The 20,565-nt window shown below is 47.3% G+C and overlaps 5 non-coding genes across 5 annotated transcripts; 4 read left to right on the top strand and 1 right to left on the bottom strand.

Annotated features, from left to right (window-relative positions):
• Nucleotides 1–3,464: 3,464 nt before the first annotated feature.
• Nucleotides 3,465–3,536, bottom strand: TRNAC-GCA (transfer RNA cysteine (anticodon GCA)). The gene has a single exon. It is a non-coding gene; the product is annotated as a tRNA-Cys (tRNA).
• Nucleotides 3,537–6,838: 3,302 nt separating this feature from the next.
• Nucleotides 6,839–6,910, top strand: TRNAC-GCA (transfer RNA cysteine (anticodon GCA)). The gene has a single exon. It is a non-coding gene; the product is annotated as a tRNA-Cys (tRNA).
• A 3,850-nt stretch (nucleotides 6,911–10,760) lies between these two features.
• Nucleotides 10,761–10,832, top strand: TRNAC-GCA (transfer RNA cysteine (anticodon GCA)). Its single transcript has one exon. It is a non-coding gene; the product is annotated as a tRNA-Cys (tRNA).
• Nucleotides 10,833–14,583: 3,751 nt separating this feature from the next.
• On the top strand, nucleotides 14,584–14,655 carry TRNAC-GCA (transfer RNA cysteine (anticodon GCA)). The gene has a single exon. It is a non-coding gene; the product is annotated as a tRNA-Cys (tRNA).
• Nucleotides 14,656–19,640: 4,985 nt separating this feature from the next.
• TRNAC-GCA (transfer RNA cysteine (anticodon GCA)) lies at nucleotides 19,641–19,712 on the top strand. Its single transcript has one exon. It is a non-coding gene; the product is annotated as a tRNA-Cys (tRNA).
• The last annotated feature ends 853 nt before the right edge of the window (nucleotides 19,713–20,565 follow it).

The raw sequence follows: 20,565 nt of genomic DNA, 5'->3' as shown, positions 1-20,565 counted from the left end.
CTGAGACTTGCTTTGTAATCAAGTATGTAATAAATCTTTGAAACCGTTCCATGTTTGCTTTGAAAGAGCGTATATCTTCTAATGTTGGTTGTAGGGATCAGTTAGGTCTATCAAATCAAGGTTATTGATTGTGTTATTTGTGTCCTCTCCATCTTATCACTTTTTGCCTTTTGATGTATCGGTTACTAAGAACGATGTATTAAAACCTATTGCATTTGTCAATTTCTCCCTGTATTTCTGACAATTTTTGCTTTATATATTTTGACACTGTGTATACAAGTATAGAATTGTATTTTCCTGGGAAAGGTCGTTTTATTATTATGAAGAACACTCTTTGCCCTGATAATACTTTTAATCTATAATTCATTTTGTTATATCGATATCGATATACTGAAACTAACTTTATTTTGGTTAATATTCGTTTGATATATCTTTTCCCATCCTTTCACTTTCAAACTTCCTGTATATTTATGTTTCAGGAATGTGTTTTATAAAAGCATACAGCTAGAGTTTGTTGTTGAATCCTGTGTGACGATCTCTATCTCAACTGGCAAATAGGCCATTTGCATTTATTGTGATTAGTAATATATTTTTCTTCATTCCTACCATCTCTTTCGTGCTTTCTATCTATTTTTATTTTTTCTATGCCTTTCTTTCCATTCTTCTATTGGATCGATCCCTTTTTCTTTTTTCATCTTTGACGAATTCACCTTGATTCACCTTTTTCTCCTAATTTGAAAATTATTTAGTCTTCCTTTTCTATAGTTTTAGGGGTTACTCTTTAAATTTTTACACATTTTACACACACGTCTGATCTGATATAGTCTAACAATAATTAGTATTGCCACCCTCCTTCCACACACAAAAGAAGAACTTTAATGTCTTAGTTCAATCACGTCATTGCCCTTGTCTTCTGTGTAATTGTTCTCTTTGGTTAAGTCTTATTTTTAAGCCTTCCCCAACTCATTTTTTTGTCTTGTATCATCAGTGCTTTTTATTTTTTATTTTTTTTAAAGATTTTATTTATTTATTTGACAGAGAGAGAGACAGCCAGCGAGAGAGGGAACACAAGCAGGGGGAGTGGGAGAGGAAGAAGCAGGCTCATAGCGGAGGAGCCTGATGTGGGGCTCGATCCCAGAACGCCGGGATCACGCCCTGAGCCGAAGGCAGACGCTTAACCGCTGTGCCACCCAGGCGCCCCTAATCAGTGCTTTTTAGATTCACCAGTATGCTCACTAGTATTTTTGTTCACCATATTTTCTCTTGTCTCTTTCTCCTTCCTTCTGAGTTCAGTGTTCTCCTTTTGGAATTACAAGTTTTAAAAGCTGCTTCAGCAAGGATATCTTAGAAGTAAATGCTTTCAATATATTTCTGTCACTTCTGAATGATAGTTGAACTGAGTAGAGAATTCTAACGTGTTACTTTTCACTCAGAATACTTTATTCCATCGTCTTCTACCCATCATTGCTTCCGTTGAGCAGTCTGCTGTCATTCTAATTATTATTCCTCTGTCCGTGATTTGTCTTTTCTGTTTGGCTGCTTTTAAGATCATCCCTTTGTATGGCACTATGGTACCATGAAAGCACTGCAGTGTGCCTAGGTGTGTTTGGGGGTTTTTTGGGAACTCATTCCTAATCTGAGGTCTTTGTACTAGTCTGGAAATCTCTCAGCTATTATATCATTATAGTTTATACTTGTAGAATTCATATTTGACATTTATCAGAACTCTATTCTACTCTGCACCCCTCTTAGCCACTCTTTTTTGTTTTGCATTTTTTTAGACCTTTATGCTTCATACTTGGTAGTTTTTTAAGACATATTCTATTTCGTTCACAAATCTCTCTTCTTTCTGTCTATCTGCTATTATACTATTAATTTCAGTTATTGTATTTTTCATTTTAGATGAGTCTTTTTCCTCTTTTTGAAAGTCATATATTCTCATACATTCAATTTCCTATGTCTTTAATAATTTTGACCACACTTACCTCATAGTATCTGTATATTTCTCCTATCTGACATTCTTTATTTTGTCTGATGGTTTTCACTCATGGTTGGCTGATTCCTTGTTGATTTTATTATTTTGAATTGTGCACCCATTTTAAGCCAGGTGTCACCCGTGGGAATTCTGTGTGGCCTGGCCTGCAGCTGTGCCCTCAGAGTTTGTGTCTATTTCTTCTGAGTACTCCACAATCATTATTAGCCTAGGCACACTTTTTATGTCAACTTTTAGCATGGGGAATTTCTGAACCATGCAGGTAGCGTAAATTCAAAGTTCTAACAAGTATGAAGATAAATCTCTGGTTATGAATTTTCAGGGGAGATGCCTCCTCCCCCACTGAGAAGAGAAAGACCCCTTGTCTGCTCGTGCTCATGTTTTGCTAACCCACCCTTGTACTAATGGTGTGGCTCTCTGGGAGTCTGACTTTACAGGCAGGAGGGGCGTTTCAGGTCTAGACCTAATCTCCGGGATCCACATGGCTGTTAAAACTCAACACCTCTGCTGTCTCACCATAACCACAGGCATTCTTGGGGTCAAAACTTCAGTTCATTCCCCTGCCCCACCCCCAAGATAATCCTTTATTGTCATGCGAGCTCAGCTATACCTGTGATTGGGTATTTGTTTGATACCGTTTGTTAAAACCCTATTTTATGTTTCACTTCTGGGTGTTTTGAGGTAGAAGGAGTTTTAGATGATCTAGTCTAACATATTCCCAGTAACAGAAATCCTTTTATTTTAAAATAGCCCTCTCTTCTGTCTAGCTGTCCTCATTCCCATGACCATTTCTTTGTTTGACTGTTCTACCCACTGCAGACAGTTCTTGCTCAGCTCTGTCTTTCCTGTGTCTGGTATCAAGTGGGAATCAAATATGTCTTGAGTGAATGGATGAGTCCATGGATGAACAGATGGATGTCAGCCACTGCTCTGATGTCAGTAAGCATTGAGAGGATAGAGTAGGGGTCAAAAAGCCCATCCATGCCTCTTTAGGGAAGATGGATTAGGGACGGTTTGTGCTAGAGCTGGCTCGCACCAGAGAGTCACTTGTTAGCATATCTTCCCCATTCCATGTTCAGTGATCTTGTTTGTAGCTTGAAATTGACCACGGTGAGATTATTTACACCATGAAACTGGGAAACACTAAAAATCAGCAATGCCCTTCCCCCAAGAGCTGGTTGTTAAGTATGTAGCAGCATACCACTGATGTGGAGCAGTGAAAGTGTGTAGAAAAAGGGAGCCTAAGCCTACGTAGAACAAGACCCATGGTGAGTGAACTATGAAGTCACAGTTGGAGGAACCTATCACTCTGGGGCTGTGGTGCTCAGCGCCAGGGTTTTAAGCTGCCCCGGACTTTTTTTTTTTTTTTTTTTTAACCAGATTTGGAAATGCTCCATATCCTGAGGCTCAGTATTAGGGAAAGGAGCAGAATCTTTAATACCAGCTCCAGTGAACAAAAGTGAGAGACAGCAGGGGGCACCTGGATTTGAACCAGGGACCTCTTGATCTGCAGTCAAATGCTCTACCCCTGAGCTATACCCCCTGATGTAGGTGGGGGCCTAAGTAATACCTTTTACCTGTGCAGCCACACCCAACACCCCTATAAATTTTTGTCATAAACGTACATTGGCTGGACCTCCTAGAAGCAGCCAAGCCTACCTCACTGCAATTTTCTCTCTCTGATGAAAAACAAGCAACCGGTTCTCCTCCCTGTAGCTGCCTCCCTGCTTTTTCTGGAAGAGCACTGACACCAACATTTAAAGCTGGAAGGGCCTTCAGAGTCGCTAGTCTATGCCATTCACAGAGGGCATCTGAATACAGACATTCAAGATTACTAGTCTTTCACCACACAAAGCCCTTTACTGGTGGGATGAGAACCTGAATCCACTCTTCCTGACTTTGGGTTTAGAACCCTGTTACTGAACCAATGACTCTCTTACCTTCCTCTTGTCCCTAGCTTCCATCAGTCAAAATATGTAAAGGCCACATAATAGGAGCCATCTGAACAGATGTATACAGACCTGAGGCCATCAAAGGGACTAGAATGCAGGCTTCATAGAGCATGAGTGTGCCACACAGCTCAAAGACCACAAGGGGAAAGCTGATGGAGGAGCCCAGGATGTGACACGGTGCATGAACTGCATCCCTTGGGCCAGTCTCAGATTTTTGTACTTACGAATCATCTCAGGAGTTTGTCAAACATGCAGATATGATCTGGGCTAAGGAACAAGCTCCTTTTGGAAAGTCAGGAGACCCAGTTTGAGAAACACCTGCCACAGGTTTAGCTCGGCTTCCTCTTGCACCACCTGCAGGAAGACTCGGGTACCGCAACACCCAAGAAAGGAATGGGTTTGGAATTTGAGCACCCTCTGGGATCAGCTGGGATTATAACCAAAGACCAGGGTCAAACTGCTCATCTTCTGATCTCTGCTCTAGGTCAGTGGTTCTTAATTTTAGGGGGCCTCAGAATCACCTGGAGGTCTTGTTAAAACAAAGATGGCTGGGCCCCCACCCTAAAGGTTTGTGCTGACAAGTTCTCAGGTAATGCTGATGTTGCTGACCTGGGACCATACCTTGAGCAGCACTGCTCTAGACCTCCACACATCTGTGACCAGGCCCTTATCATACCTGCAGCCACACCCAAGGCACCTGTCCACCGTTGCCTCTTCTGCACATTCACCGGACACTGGGGCCTTCACTCCGCCAAAGATAGTGTCCTGAGGTCCCGCTCGCTTTCCTCCCACCGCCTGCCTGGGACCAACTGTCAATTAGCCCTCCTTCCATTTTCCCATTTAGGAAACTAACACCCAAGAAGACTAATACCCCTCCCCAATATGGGGACCCCTTGTTCAAGCGAGTAAAGGGGGAGATGCACCTGTTCTGTCTGGAGCAGCCCAGTATGAGTTCAAAAGCCTAGTTTGTCTCAGCAAACCAGGCTCGAGGGTGTTGTAAAATTATTCCCGTCTACAAATGAAACAGGAGATGAGAAAGTGTCTTCGGCCCCACAAAGGAAAGTATCCAGGTTAGACCATGGACATATGGAAACATCCGAACATTCTTGTCTTTGGACATTTCCTTCGCAGAAACTTACTTCTTAATTTGCTACGAGTTGTTTTTTTAAGCCGTGAGTAGTGAGACAGATAATGAACAAAGATCTATCTTACTATAATGCAGGTTGTAATGGGAACTGTGAGGAAAACAAAAACAGAGCAAGGGGATAAAAATGATGGGATACAGTTTAGACAGAACCACAGGAGGCCCTGCTGATGAGCTGATGCTGGGCAGAGCCCTGAGCAAAGAGAAGGCGCACCGGGAGTTTCTGGAGCAGTGCCCTTGGAAGAACAGCAAAGACCAGTGTGGCTGGAGGCAAAAAGGAAGGAGTTCGGGGAGGAAGCAGCTGGGGCCAGGTCCTGTAGGTCCCGTAGGCTGCAGCGTGGACTTTGTTCTTGGGGGAGCAGGAAGCCACTGAGCAGAGCGGGAAACGTCATCTGACTCCTGTCCGAAAGGGCTGTCTCAGTGGAAATAGAAGTAGGTGGAAGAGGCAGGGGGAGACCTGCCAGGAGAGGGTGGTGACGGGTCAGGTGGGCCTGGACCAGAGGTCATGACCGCAAGAACTGCTCAGATGCAAATATGTCTCACAGCAGAGTCGACAGGACTTGCTGCAGGCTTTGGATGCAAACAAAAGGGGTGACCCCACAGTGGCTGGCCAGTGTTTGGCCCTTGTCGCTGGGAGAATCATAGCACTTAGGTGGGCAACACGGGGTGGGAAGGGAGCTGGCTAGGGGTGAGAACTAATAATTCTCTCCCATGTTCAGTTTGAGGGGCCTATTAGATCTCTGAATGAGGAGGTCAAGTCTGAGGCTCTGGCTCCGGGAGGAGGCTGCCGGTCCCACTGGAGGGGCCATCATCCATGGGCTTTTCATGTCCTTGTTTCTTCCCAGGGTTCATGTCCATTCTCTGTCGGCTGTGGATTTAGTGGGATTCTGCTCTAATACATGCTTTCAGATCTTGTTCTTCTGGAATGTCCTTCTTTTGTCCTCATGCTTAAATATTAGTTTCCATGATTCAGAATTCTAGGTTGGAGGTTATTTTTCTTCATATGTAAAAAAATATTTATTTTATAATAGTATAAAATATCAATAAAGACAACTTTATTATTCTTCATCTCACCAAAGCAATTTTTTTTTTATTTCAAAATGCCACGGTTCAAGGTCTACACAGCTAAAAGGTTGTATATATCAGTGCTTAATACTTTGGATTATAATTCTCAACTACAACTTAATTTTTTTAATAACATGCACAGTAAAGGAAGGAATTACATAATTTAGAAAATATGCATTTTAAACAATCCTTAATAATTATGACCATCCTGGGTTTAATGTGAGAATATTTATGTCAACAAACAATGCAAACAGTACATTTGGGGCAGTGGTGATCTGAGCTGCAGTTTGAGTTTTTTACTTTGGGGGAAAATGTCTGTGTGGGGGGGTTCCTACTAAAATATAGATCTGTTTGTTAGGTCTATTTAACTTTATTTATGTATATATTTTCACTTAAATATACAACTTTTTAAAATAAGAACGTTTTCCTGATTATAACAAAGCAATAAAGACGGTAGAGACCCACGGGACAAGATGGATGACTGTTAACTGGTTTCACATAGAAGAAAAAAAAAAAATAATTCCCCTGAAATATAGTCTGTAGAGGAGTTAGTAGGGGAGGCTGATGGCCGGAGGGGTGCGGTTCTGGAGGCTCACTGAGAACGAATGGCAGTTAGTGTAGCGTTGGACACCCGGGTATTGCAACATAGTGAAAAGATGCTAGTTCAAAACATATGGTATGTGTGGGGGTATAGCTCAGGGGTAGAGCATTTGACTGCAGATCAAGAGGTCCCCGGTTCAAATCCGGGTGCCCCCTGTTGGTTTTTCTTTCCCAGTCGTTGCTTGTCCAGAATCAGACGTTTTGTCATGACCCTCTGACCAAAGTATATGTTTGGTGAGCTCTCCTGAGTCCACAGGAGGATGGGGGCACACACAGAAGCAGCCGCTGCGAGAACTCATAGGTTCAGCCGCAGGGGGGCGCTGTTCGTGCTCATGTGCCCTGGACTTCAGCCCCGGGGACTGATGCAGTACTTTTATTGTAAAAACGAGGCACACCTCTACCCTTCCTCCTACCCCCTCCACCCCGATGCTCACTAGACGATCTGACAGGCACGTTTGATTCTAAAGGGAGCTTGGCCTAAACGTGTTTGGTTCTCAAAGCCGGTGCCCTCGGCAGGGGCCCGAGAAGCTGCCAGGTGCGGAAGAAGGCCTAGTCAGAAAGCGGTCCGTCCCGGTGGCAGACCCCGCGGGTCTCAGGCAAGCCCACGGAAGACGTCGGCGACTTGCTGTGCTAGAGTCCTGGATAGGGCAGCTGGGGGAAAGGCGCCCTGGCTCCCGGGCGGGTCTTTTGAACACAGATCACGTGGTCTCTGATGCGTAATCCAGGGAGCGCCCACCTGCTGTCATTAAAAACATGCATGTTGTAGACTTTATTCTTAGAGCAGTTTAAGGTTGGCAGAAAAACTGAGCAGAAAGCACAAAAGAGTTCTCATTTAACCCCTCCCCTCACCCTACCCCACCCCCCAGTTTTCCTGTGGTTAAGATCTTGCACTCGTCTGGTACATTTGTTAAAACTGGTGAGCGAATATCGATCGATACATTATTATTAACTGACACCTACAGTTTTATGGATTTTGACAAATGCATAATGTCACGTATCCACAATTAACTAGCATCATAGGGATAGCCCCAGTGTTCTAAAAATCCCGCCTGATATATCTAGTCATTTCTCTCCTCCCCCTGCCAATCCCTGGCGACCACCGGTCTTTATACTGTCCCAAGTTTTGCCTTTCCCAGAATGTCATCCAGTTGGAAGCACACTGTATGTAGCCTTTCCAGATCGGCTTCTTTCACTTAGCTATAGGCACGTAAGGTCCCTCCATATCTTTTTGTGTCTTCATAGCTCATTTCTTTTTATGGTTGAATAATATTCCGTGGTATGCACCTGCTGCCATATTTATTCAGACTTGCTGGCATTCCAGGTAACTGCCTCTTCCTGCAAGTAGGGAAGAGAAGAATTAAGCGTACACTTATCTTGATGAGCACCGAGGAATATACAGAAGTGCTGGCGCACCACCCTGTACACCTGAAAGTAATATACTGCTGGATGTTAACGACGCTGGAATTGAAGAAGCAGAAGAAAAAGAAGAAGGAAGCGGGGAGGGGGAGGAGGGAAGAGAGAAGAAGCAGATCAAGCCTTTGCCAGAAAAGCTCCCCAGGCTGTGGCAGTGCTGTACAATTTCCCCCATTCCTTATTCCAGCACTGATCTAGTCTCACTTATGAGATCTGCGGTAGGTATATGCAACTACCTTTCTGACACCCTCAATGTTTGAAATTCCTTTCCGTGGTGGAGGGGAGGGGGATCCACAGCTGTCCATGACTGGTGGAAACCAGGACCTACCCGCACTACCAAAGGCAAAAGTACCAGACTCTGCCCTCCCACCAACCCCAGCAATGCCCTAAGCTTAGCCATCCACACGCACGTGATTGAGACTTGGAATATGGAATGAGGGACACACAGGCAGGAAGAGTCTGGAATTTATTCCAGGGGAGCTCTGGCATTGGCAGTGGGGCTGGGGGCTACAGCCAGTGTGCAACAGGGACATCACCAGCCCCCTAACCAGGATGCTGTTTGGGGGTGAAGGATCCTGACCCCCTGGCTGCCCTTTAATTCTGCCCGTTTTCTGAGTGTAGATCGCTAGGTTTCCTTGAGTGGTCTGAGATTTTTGTCTTTGTGCCAGTCATTTCCTTGTTTGCATCAATTAGCCATTATCAGTTTCAATTTTTGAGACAGAATGCTGCCAGTGTGAAAACTGATACTGGAAGTCAGGTGCAGGAAGTGAGGGGAACGTGGCATCAGTTATCTGGTCGGGTTGGGGCTAAAAGCAGTGACCACCTGGCCAGGTATTCAGGAATTGGAACCTGGCCATCACGGACACACAGTGACAAAGCAGAGAAGTTGACTATTGCCTGGGTCACCTGGAGCCAAGTGCCCAGGGAGGGCCAGGCCCTGATACACTAAGTTACCACAGGGCACCGGGAAGCACTGTATGGTAGAGCGGCTGATTCTTTTGGCACAGGAACTCAGAGAAAGAAAATGAAGCTCAAACATGTAAATCCTCTATTCTCGGCAGCGCCAAGTGCACAGAGCCTTATCTCTTACTCCTGAATAACTGAAAAGGCCTCCAACCGAAAGTAGGGTTTGATCCTGTGGGTTACAGACTTACTATGTCAGTTAAAGGAACAATATCCTTGTCTCATGCGTGAAAGACAGGACACTAATCAGAAAAGAGTAGGGGCGCCTGGGTGGCACAGTCCTTGGGCGTCTGCCTTCGGCTCAGGGCGTGATCCCGGTGTCATCAGATCGAGCCCCACATCAGGCTCCTCCACTAGGAGCCTGCTTCTTCCTCTCCCTCTCCTCCTGCTTGTGTTCCCTCTCTCACTGGCTATCCCTATCTCTTCAAATAAATAAAAAAATAAAATCTTAAAAAAAAAAAAGAAAAGAGTGGGATCTGCGCACGCACTCGGCGCTAATACAGTGAACTCAGAAACAAAGGTCAAAACTTCTGGCATGGAGGCTAGGAACCAGCTCCACCAAATGGATTTCGCCTCACCCGGGGAACCTGGCCATGCCAGGGAAGGGCACCCGACATTCCAATTACGTCCCCTAATGAAAAGATGGTGTTTTAGAGGCTGGACAAGCGGCCAGCAACACGGGAGCAGGTCGATTATGTGAGAAACATCACGGACGGGGCGCTCTCTGTTCTCACCGGAATGCTGATTTTGAGTTTACCTTATGTTTTTGAAGTGAACCACCTTACCCGTGTAACAGAGGAATGTTATTGGTAAGCTGCACAGGAATGAGAAAAGAATCTCCCCTCTTCTACCCTATCTTCCACTGCATAGCTCAGTGTCCTCTGTGGTCTCTGGAAAGTGAATCTCACCCGTGTCTGAGGCCACATAGCGTCCCCTTCGGTTACTGCCCTGATGCCTTGTAGGAAGGACGGTGTGTGTGCTCTATGCACGAAGGTCTGCGAGCCGGGAGGGAGGGGATGGGGGTTCACATTCAGGGCCTGGGCTCTCCTGCTGGGGGGCAGAGGAAAGAGAGATCTCTGACCATATAGCAGGGACCCTTGAGCCGGGGCTGTGGGCCCCCAAACAGCAGCCTTCATGCGGCGCCCTAGCTTCCTCCGCTTTGCTGCCGGAAGGATTCAGGCGCTACTGCCTCTCCGGCTTTGTCTCTCCTGGGTTCACCCAAGCCCCTAGGAGACTGCCTCAGGAGGGCACTGGGCCGGGGAAAGGGGGGAGAATGGGAAGGCAAACAGACAGCCAGCTAGGGTGAGGCTGGGGAGGGCGGGGCGGAGCGGGTGGAGCTCAGCGAGGAGGGAAGTAAGGAAGGAAGGATGGGGGGGCGGGGTCCCGCAGAAACCTGGTACCTCCCGCAGTTCTTGCGCGGCTAGCGGAAAAGCTCCTATTAGCCAAGCGAGGGGTCTCTGGGGGAGTGGGAAGGCGGCCCCATGGGCACAGAGTGGTCTCTAGTGCGTTTGTGCTAGACCTGCTAATTTCATAGGCCTACCAGCAACGAATGGAACTCAGGGGGCGCTGTGGAATGCTTGGGTGCGGCGTCACAGGTGAAGTAATGTAAAGAGGAGCCAACCCAGCGCAAGGGGGTATAGCTCAGGGGTAGAGCATTTGACTGCAGATCAAGAGGTCCCCGGTTCAAATCCGGGTGCCCCCTGCTGGACCTTTGCTTTATTGCCGAAGGCGGAGGAATGACTTCCCAAGTACCACCATCCATTTAACGTGCCCTCCCCGCCGCTTTCCCCAGACCTTGTCTCAGGTGCCTTTTCTCCCCCAGCATTGACCCATTGGCTGCAATTCTTCACCTCTAGGTTTCTGTGGCTCTTGCTTGCGACTTTTCACTCCCAGAGGTGAGAGCACTCTGCACCCCCTTGCTCTGGGCTCGGCGGTAGGTATCAGTCTGGACCAACCAGGAGACAAAACCCACACAGTAACTTAAGTGGGAAGTTTAATAAAAAGAATTATTGTGTTATAAAAAGAGTAACTACGGGGGTGGGGGAATGGGATAGGCTGGTGATGGGTAGTAAGGAGGGCACGTATTGCATGGTGCACTGGGTGTTATACGCAACTAATGAATCATCGAACTTTACATCAAAAACCAGGGATGTACTGTATGGTGACTAACATAAAAAAAAAACCACTGGAAAAGAATTCGGTACAAACAAACAAAAGAGTAACTACACAGATGCAAAGAAAACTCTAATGTTATCCTGGGGGGACAGGGACACAAAGAAGGATAAATTTAGAAGGGGGACCCCTCCCCAAAGCTGGGACGAGACCCTAGGGAAAATGTGGTTGCAGTCCACGCTCCAGGTTGCCGCAACCTGACCTAGTCACAGTCTTGCAAGCAGGAAGCAAACTTCTTGGGCACAGGAGAGCGACTTGCAAGTGTGAGGTCTGGAGCGTGCAGCATCTGCACCTGGAGGGCTCGGGGACCAAACCTCTGAGCGGCAGAGACAAGCGGGCGGGCCGGCGCCCGCAGTGCGTGGGCGGAGTTGGGAGCGCCCAGGGTGGGTCACCCGCCGAGCTGGGGCTGCGAGGTCGCCATGGGACTTCGTTCTCTGGGTGCCTGGTTGGGTCCTCACACACTGACACCTCTGACCAACCACGCAGCAGAGACCAAAGGGAAGGAGGAAAAACAGAACAAAAAACAAAACCACCACCACCAACACGTAGCAAAAATCAGGGAGACAATCCCTTTTTTCCTACAACATCCCTCCAGCGCCCTCTACTGACAGCTGTTCATATTACAGGGGAAACGCTTCTAGAAACCTGTCGGTTATTGCAGGGCAGGTATGGGGGCATGAATTTGGACCCGACATTCAAAAAATTGATAGCTGGCACATCGTGTGACTTGTTTTGGCCAACAGGATGTTAGCAGGTGTATGCAGGCAGGGGCCTGAGATCAACTTGCGAGATTGGGTTTGTCCTCTGGCGCTTCTGCTATTACCGTGAGATGTGTTTATCCTGTGAGCTGCTGCCCCTTCAGCCTGGGCCCCAGCATGGTCACACAGGGCCCGGCCCTCAGCTCGGCTCACCGAGAGCAGCCACAGCCGGCTGGACCTGCAGCTTGAAGCGGACTTACCCAGCCAAGCCCAGCCTAGATCAATTGATTCACGTTCAATATTCTGACCCACGGGCATGAGAATAAACGCTTATTGCTGTGTGTCACCGGTTTGGAGTGGCTTGTTTTGCGACACTATTGTGGATTAGGCTGGCAAATACTAAAGTCGACATACAGAAGGGGACTCCTGCTATAACAAAAGCCTAAAGTACGTGGCATGTCTTGCCAATGAAACAATGGGTGGCAAGGGAGCTGTTAACAATCAGCTGAAAAAATAGGAAACTATTGTTGAGGGCAGAGAAATCAGAAGCTCATGATAACCTTGAAGGCAGAAAATACACTTGAACTTGTAACGTTGGGGGTAGGATATTTCAAAGAAAAATATTGAATGCATGAGCTATCTTGTGTAAGGTCCTACAAAAAAAAAAAAAAGCTTTGAGTTCAGAAGAGAACTTACTGGTTTGCAGTCAGAATTTAGAGGCAATCTAGATAGTTCAGAATTGCATAGTCAGAAAAATGAAACCATTCTCTCCAAAACAAAGGTGAGGCTATTATGATATCACTTTAGGAAAAAGACTAAATCCAGAGCCTTCCGGTAAGACATAGTCTCAAACCAAATCAAGCTTAATGCCCTCATAGTTGGAATGCACTTTATTAAGAACACTGAAGACTTGAACTGGTACCAAGTATATCGTCTCAGTTGGACAAAAGTATCCCCAGAAAGACTAAGGATGTGCCCAAATAATTATAATTGAGCTGGAGGGAGAGCATATGTCAAAAAGAATTGTGATCACGTGGCTTTGGCACATGGATTCAAATAAATAGAAAACCCACACGTTGCTTGAGAGAGCGGTACTGTCAAGAGCATCACTAGCCTGAACAAAAAGACACGAAGACTGGAAAGTAATAGGACCTGGGCTTCCAGCATTCTACAGGGGGAAGCGAGCTGGGAAGAATGTCCAGCCACCAGAAAGGACATTTTTCCAATGATCTCTTCAAAAATTGCAGAGAAGCCGGAAGGAAAAAGAAGACGTCTCAGAGTCATGCAGAACAGTGGACAGGGAGCTCTCCCGAGTTAGCAGAACCAGAGCCAAATCATGTTGAATTTTGGGGTAGTCTGTTAGATAATAATATTGCAAAAAGGCTGGCAAATACAGACATTGGGATCCAGAAGGGGGCTCTGGCTGGAACAAAAGGCAAAAAAGAGCACGGCCACTTCTGCCTAGCATTTCAATTTCTGTGAGTCAACTTCTATGACTCTTGTGTGCTTCCCATCGGAACCCGTCTTTGAATGTAAATGGTTTACTGCAGTTAAGTCTGTTCCTGTACCATCAATGGATTTTGGGTGTGTGAGTGGTAGATAATTTGTTTTTTAAGTTTATAGGTCTCTGGATTAAGAGAAGCCTCTCCTGGATCTAATGTAGGTCATAAGATCCTGGACTTTGCCTGAATGAGGTTTGGGGGGCCTTGGGATAAAGCTGAGTAGATTACACATGCGGGAGAGATGGAAGTAATTACGACCAAGAGGGCAGACCACGGTGGATGAAGATGTTGGCCCCAGTTCTGTGCTTATTCAGTGTGTTCCCTTTGCCACAAGACTTTTCAGATGCTCCCATTAAAAGTGGAAGAGATTTCCCTGCCCTTGATGCAGGGCTTGGTCCTGAGACTCCTTTCACTGGTGGGATGTTAGCACGTGGACACAAGCCGAGGCTTGAAACCTGCTTGCATAGTTGGCTGGACTTTTTTGCATTTCTACCGTTGCCAGGAGAAAAGTTTCCCTTCTAGCTGCCGCTTTTCCAACTTCGACCCAGGAATAAACAGACTTGGAGCAAACCTGAGCCCAACTCACATCAGGGATCCAAGCACAGATGACTCCCAGCTTGAAGCCGGGCCGCAGGTCAGGCCCAGACTAGATCCACTGACTGATCGCCATGCATGTTGCTGACCTGTGAACGTGAAAATAAATGCTTACTGTTGCATGCATCTGCATCTGGGGATGGTTTGTTATCCCCAAGCATTACTGGACATAGCTCATCCAGGCACGATTCTTACACTTCCTCTCCCTTCTCCTTCCCACCGGGTACTGAGTGAGGCGAGGGGAGGAGACCGCAGTTTACCCAAGGAGCTCAGGTTGTGGCTACAGAAGAGAAGCGCTATTAAACAAGGGAGGGTCTCTGGGGAATGGAAGGACCAACTCCTGGCCAGGGTGGTCTCCAGCCAGTTTATGGTGGGCTTGCCAGTTTCATAGGCCGAGCAAGAGAGAATAGGGTGTCCAGTGCACTATGGAATGCTTGGGTGTGGCAGTGCAGGTGAACTACACTAAGGAGGAACCTCATTCCACCAAGGGGGTATAGCTCAGGGGCAGAGCATTTGACTGCAAATCAAGAGGTCCCTGGTTCAAATCCAGATGCCCCCTGCAGGTGGCTTACCTTATTGCCAAGTGCAAATAAATGGCCTCATTTAGGGTCCTGCTCATTGTAAAATCACCTACATCAGCACCCTCCGTGCCGGGTCTGTGTCAGTTTCCGCAAGTGGCTTCTGGGGTGCTGTAGCTGTCATGGTGCTGTTGTTAAGGATGTATACGTGGCAGAAGTTTCTTACTTCCTCCTTAAAGCTGATCAGTTGTTACCCAGCCTGGATGTATACGTGGCAGAAGTTTCTTACTTCCTCCTTAAAGCTGATCAGTGGTTACCCAGCCTATCTGCCCCAGAATTACTTAGGGACCTTAGTAAAAATACAGCTTAGCCCCAGGAATTATGACTTAGTAGGACTGAGGAGATGCCTGGGAGCTTCCGTTTGGGGGAGGCACACCTCCCTACTAATTTCGATGGTAACATCCAGCCAATCCAAGTGGCTGGAAAGTTATTTTGGAACTTACGATGCTATGTTATTTTAAACAACATTCTGGTGGTAAACATCAATGATTTTTCAAGTTAGTCCTTCAGCCCAGGACCGAGGGAATTGTAAGAGGTGGGCTGTAGACGGACAGAGAGTGGACAGGGCGCAGAGGTAAGAGAATGTGGCCATGGTAGCATGGTGACAGATGGCACTGGCACAGTCCTGCTAGGTGGGCTGACAGCCCATAACTAATAACTCGACTCTGCATTAAAGTTCAGAATTGAAACACACTTATTTGACAAAACCGAATAAAGCATTTGATTGACAACCTAGAGGTCCTGATTCCAATTCAGATGTGTTCTTCTTCCCTTTCAACCTTTGAACCCTCTTTCCATCTTTTGAGGATCCCCAATTATGTGAGCCCTGGTGGAAGAAATGGCTCTGCTTGCAGCTGCAGAATTAAAGGCTTTTTCTCCCTTCTCCTCCCCCCCCCCCCCACCCCCGCACTTCTGGCCAAATAGGTGCTCCTGACTCACACTACACTTAGACCGAGTGACACAAATTCCAGGGTTGGCAGAGTTCAGGCATCACCCAGCATCTCCCTAACGGGTGCGCGAGAGCCTAACTGGCTGAGTCCCCTTGGATCGCCCCTGCCTCGCAAACCTGCAAGCCCCAACCTTCCCTTCAGTGCTTTGGGCTCCCTGCCACCTGGACAGTGATTGTCTCATCTTTTCCAGTAGGCAGAACCAGCTTCTGTTTCTGTAACAATATGCCTAAGCTGATACAACATTTGGAGTCGGTTGCAGGCAAAAGACCTTAAAGAAAGTGGGGTGGATGTAGAATTGCTTTTCTGTTCTACTCGGGTTTGAAGTGGAACTCCAGTGAATCCTTCAGGGCTGAAAATCTGAGAACCAATGGGCTCTTAGTGGCAAATGAGCTGATTGATCGATCACATAGATTCAATTGACCAATGGATTGGAGGCAGCTTATCCATCTGGTAGGCATTTAAAGGCTGTTTATGGCTGACGTCTATTCTGATTGGTCAGTGTCCGTGCTGCAGCAATGGCTAAATATTTTGAGTATCACCCCGTCTTGGAATAAAGTTCCCACTGCAGGACAAAACCTTCAGGGACCAGCAGGTTATAGAACAGGATGAAGGGACAAGCCAAGGTGGACGGTCTAGGGAAGCGCAACGTCATACAATGGAAAGCTCAAAAGTCTATCTTCTCTTCTCCTGACACAGACAGACGTGGCAGACTTCCTGACCACTGCGCTAAAAACTCAGCTCGTGCTGCTGAATGACTGAGATCCGAAACACAAAGACAAGATCGTCCAATTGCGATCCTAGTTGGGTTCACAGTTTCACCCGCCTCTTGGATAGTTGCCACTTCACTGAAGCTTCATGGGAAGTCAGGGCACCTCCTCAAATTCCACAGGCAAGTTTCTACATCTGGCTTTCACCTTAGCCCTTATTGGGGCTTTTCCCATTCCCCAGGTAATGGTGCCAGGGAGGACAAAATACTCGGGCACAAAGGATCTCCCCAAATGGTCAGGTAGCACAAGGGGCATGGTTACTCCTTGCCAAGTTTCACCTACATGTATGTATGTTTTTATACTGTTTTTATATTTTATAATCCTCAAAGCTTTTCTCTAATATTTAACTTGTGTGCACCTGTACACGCACACGAACACACACACACACACGCACGCACACACACGCACACACACATGCACACTTTGATATCTCCCATTTGAATATATGTGATGGCTTAAACTTTCTGCTTTTTATTCAATAATGAGTTGAGCTTTGTAATAAGAGAAACAGCCCTGTTTCTTAGTCAAGGGCATATTTAGCAGATGCCTCAGCAAAAGATAAAGAACAGGAAAGCGCTGAACTCCTAAAGTCCCTTTCTCTCATACGTCCAGATGTGACAACAACTATTTCCTTGGTCAAGCACAACGGCCATTCCTATATATTTGCTGATGCAAATGTCTCAATAAAAACTGGTGTTGTGGACATGTAGGAATTGTTTTGGCTTCCCAACATCCAACTCCCGTCCTAATAATATCCCAATTTTCCTTGGATGCAGGCTGGTAAAACTGGAATCTAGGGCCCTCTATACCTAGGAGGTAGGCATGCCCTGATACTAGCTGTCTCATGTAGATGCTGTCGTTGGGATTCCGGCCATGGACAAGAGACAAAGCGCTCAGAGTGGCTGGTTCTAGATCGTGCAGAGGGACTTCCCTGCCCACACTGGCCTCTTGCCTTTCCCAAGCCTTATCTTCTGCTTCCTAGCAATTCTGTGATGTATTTCCAATCAGTTCCTTTCTAAAATTAAAAAAGGCAGTTTGCTGAAAAATACCAACTGATACAATGGCCTTCACTTTCTTCTTGCTTTCTAGAAATTAGAATGTGGCATGATGACATACTTGGACTGGCCCAGTGAATGAGGGACAGAAGCTTTGTAAGAAAAATCCATCTGATTCTACAGAAATGCAAAAACTCTCCCAAATAATAAAACCACTGGAGCCACCAAAATGATCTTGAATCTGGTGTCCCCGCACTCTGAGACCACCAGCCTGTGCACTGGGTCCTTAGTGCAACATTATCAGGAAGGGAACAGGTGGGATCAGGGCCGTTGGGACCTGTCTCCACTGACCCATTTCTAATCTTGATGGAATCAGTCTCTTTTCAGATAAAAGCATCTCTTGTTTAAGGGATACAGACAATTGGAATCGTTGCTTTTTTTTTTTAAGCAAAACTAACGTGTGTGGAGAAAGCAACTAGATCATTTCAGAGATAATATGTTTATAATTTGTATATCCCTTTCTTACAAAGATGAAACTCTTTTTCTGTGATGTTTTTAACATTAAAAGGAATTGATTACTTTTTCATGCCAATAAAAAAAAGCTTTTAGGACACCTTTTTAGTGGCTGCAGAGGGTTCTTCCATATGGCTGCTGCGACTACAACAGACTCAGCCAACCACCTCTCCAGTTTCTGACTTGCACTGTGCGGACAAATCTGCAATGGGTCTGTTTTTCACCTAGTTTTGCCTCCACGTGTGATGCCCATTTGGGTGATTGTCCTTTCTATGCATTCTTGGGGTCTCTGTGGTCTTTTGGCCCCATAGGGGTAACTTCCAGGGGAAACATCCACAGAGGAAGAGATCCCTGGTCACAGTCCAGGAGATAGTAGAGGCTTGAGTTTGGTGCTCAAATAGCCAGAACTTGTATCTGGTCTCAAGTCCTCCAGCTGTGCTGAGCTGATGGTGGGGAGTGGGGAGCTAGCATGGCGTCATGACCTCCTGGTGAGGCAACTTCCTTTAAACCCAAGGAGTAAGGGATGAGAAGAGCGGGGGGAGCAGAGGAAGCAACGTGAGAACCCCATTGTGCCGAGGGTGAGAGTCAGAGTGGGACTAGGGGGAGTGGGGCTGGTGAAGTAAAACCTGAGTGGGAGGGAAGGAACGAGGGAAGATTCCTGCTCTAAGCGATGATTCGTGCCCCCCACAGAGACTGAGGAGGTGGCAGTGCTGTGGGCAGAGAAGATTTCTAGAAGTCTCTGGAAAAGGACAGAATAAGTTCAGAGTCAGACAGAGGTCTGTCTGGATGAGGTGAGTCAGTCAGTTCCCCCTAGTTCCCTAGAGACGAGAAGTTACAGTGCACGATGGCTCACAGGTGACATGGGGCCCATCAGCAACGCCCAAACCGATAAGGGGGCAGAGTTCGGGGGCAGAGCATCTGACCACCTATCAGGTAGTCCCTGGTTCACGTCTGTGTGTCACCTGTTGGCCCTTCCTCTTGTTCTGACCACATGTTTGCAATCACCCTGTCCTGTGTCTGTGCTCCGATGACCATAAATCTCTCAGTCCCACTTCACTGACATTCCATGCATTACACCCTCTTCAGGTTACATCTTCCATCCGACACATGGAAGGGTGCAACGAGCAGAATAAGGGGACAAAAGAAGACGGAGGAAGGGGGTAGTTCATCTCCTGCCCAGTCTAGTGCAAAGAGGCCTTTCATCATAAATGTGGATTCCAGTGCTAACTTGGTCATTAAACCAAGCGTGTTTTGTTTGAGCACGATTTTAATTACTGACGTTTTTTTCCCAGATCTATACCATGCAGGCCACAAAGTAAACTGATAGCTCCAAAATCATCAGGAGCTTGTTAGAAGCTCCAGTTGTCCCTCATCCCCTTCCCAGAGAGTCTGGTTTAGGGGTTCCCAGGTGGGGCCCAAGCCCTCCCCGACCCTACCTCCCTGACCCTAACCTCAGAGGGTCTGTGGAGCAGCTAGTCCTGAGTCCTGCTCTTCCAGATGAGTCCAGAGGATGTTCTAGCCGCAAACCTCAATGTTTTCAAGGCCAGTGCCTACAGCTAGGGGCTGTGGGGTGGAAGAACGCTGGTTCCAAGTAGAGGTAAGAGGCAGGGGTGGGCATAGCATGTGGGGCATGCTTACAGGGGTGTAGGACGGCAGAGCTCTGCCAAGAACACATTGCAAGCTGGAGACGGTCAGGGTGTGGCTGTGCATTAGAATGCTTATTAGACACCTAGGAACAAGTGGGGGTATAGCTTAGGGGTAGAGCATTTGACTGCAGATCAAGAGGTCCCTGGTTCAAATCCAGGTGCCCCCTATTATGCCTGCTTTTACCCCCCATAACAGCTGTTGTGCCCCCAACCCCTCGGTTTCACTTCCTGTGTTTCTCACAGACTCAGGTGGGGTCTACCACCCAACCCCCTGTGCTGTGCTGGTCAGGCCCTCTGGTGGCTGCAGGTGGGTATTTGTGTTACTCTTTGCCCAGCACCTGAACCCCAACCCAAAATAGTGAGTCTTGGTAGAAAGCCCAGCTCTGCAACCTGCTATACCAAACAGATGTGCCAAATACGGCAAACCCCACCCCCCAACTGCTGGCCAAGGGCCCGGCTCAGACCTTCCAGAGTGAGCTTCATTCCAGGATCTAGAGCTCTGGCCCCTCGGCAGAGCGGGTGGTTCGTCCAGCGCCCCCTGTGGGCTTCAGTGCCTCCTGCCCCACATGCTACTCTTGTGGCTCTGGCTGTGACTGGGGCCACTGGGGTCCCTTGAAGCCTGACTCTCCCACCCTCCCTGCAGGGCCATGGGCTCCTGCCAGCCTGCCGGCGACCATCTAGTCTGTTTCCCTCAGACAGAGGCACATTCTGGGTTTGCACCTGTGCGTGACTAGTACAGGAACTGGTACCCAGAGTAATTTGCAAGCAAGAGATCCTCAGAGAAATGCAGACGTGGGGGGATCGGGGGTTAACTGCCAGACCTCGTTGTATTGAAGGCGGGAAAAGTCCAGCTGGTCCCTCCTGGTTAGGAAGCTAGTGGACCAGGGTTAACAGACGCAAAACAGCTGAATGCATTGCGGCCTGTAGTCAGCTGAAATGAAGTGCCGAGGGAGAGCAAGAGCCCTGGGGGCTGATTCTAACACCCCGGGAATGACTAGCTCAGAGGTCCAGCTTCTACAT

Source organism: Ursus arctos, unplaced genomic scaffold (assembly GCF_023065955.2).
Source record: "Ursus arctos isolate Adak ecotype North America unplaced genomic scaffold, UrsArc2.0 scaffold_3, whole genome shotgun sequence".
In the NCBI taxonomy this organism is placed as follows: domain Eukaryota; kingdom Metazoa; phylum Chordata; class Mammalia; order Carnivora; family Ursidae; genus Ursus; species Ursus arctos.
The sequence above is the reverse complement of the archived record's forward strand: the minus strand, read 5'-3'. Positions and strand labels throughout refer to the sequence as shown.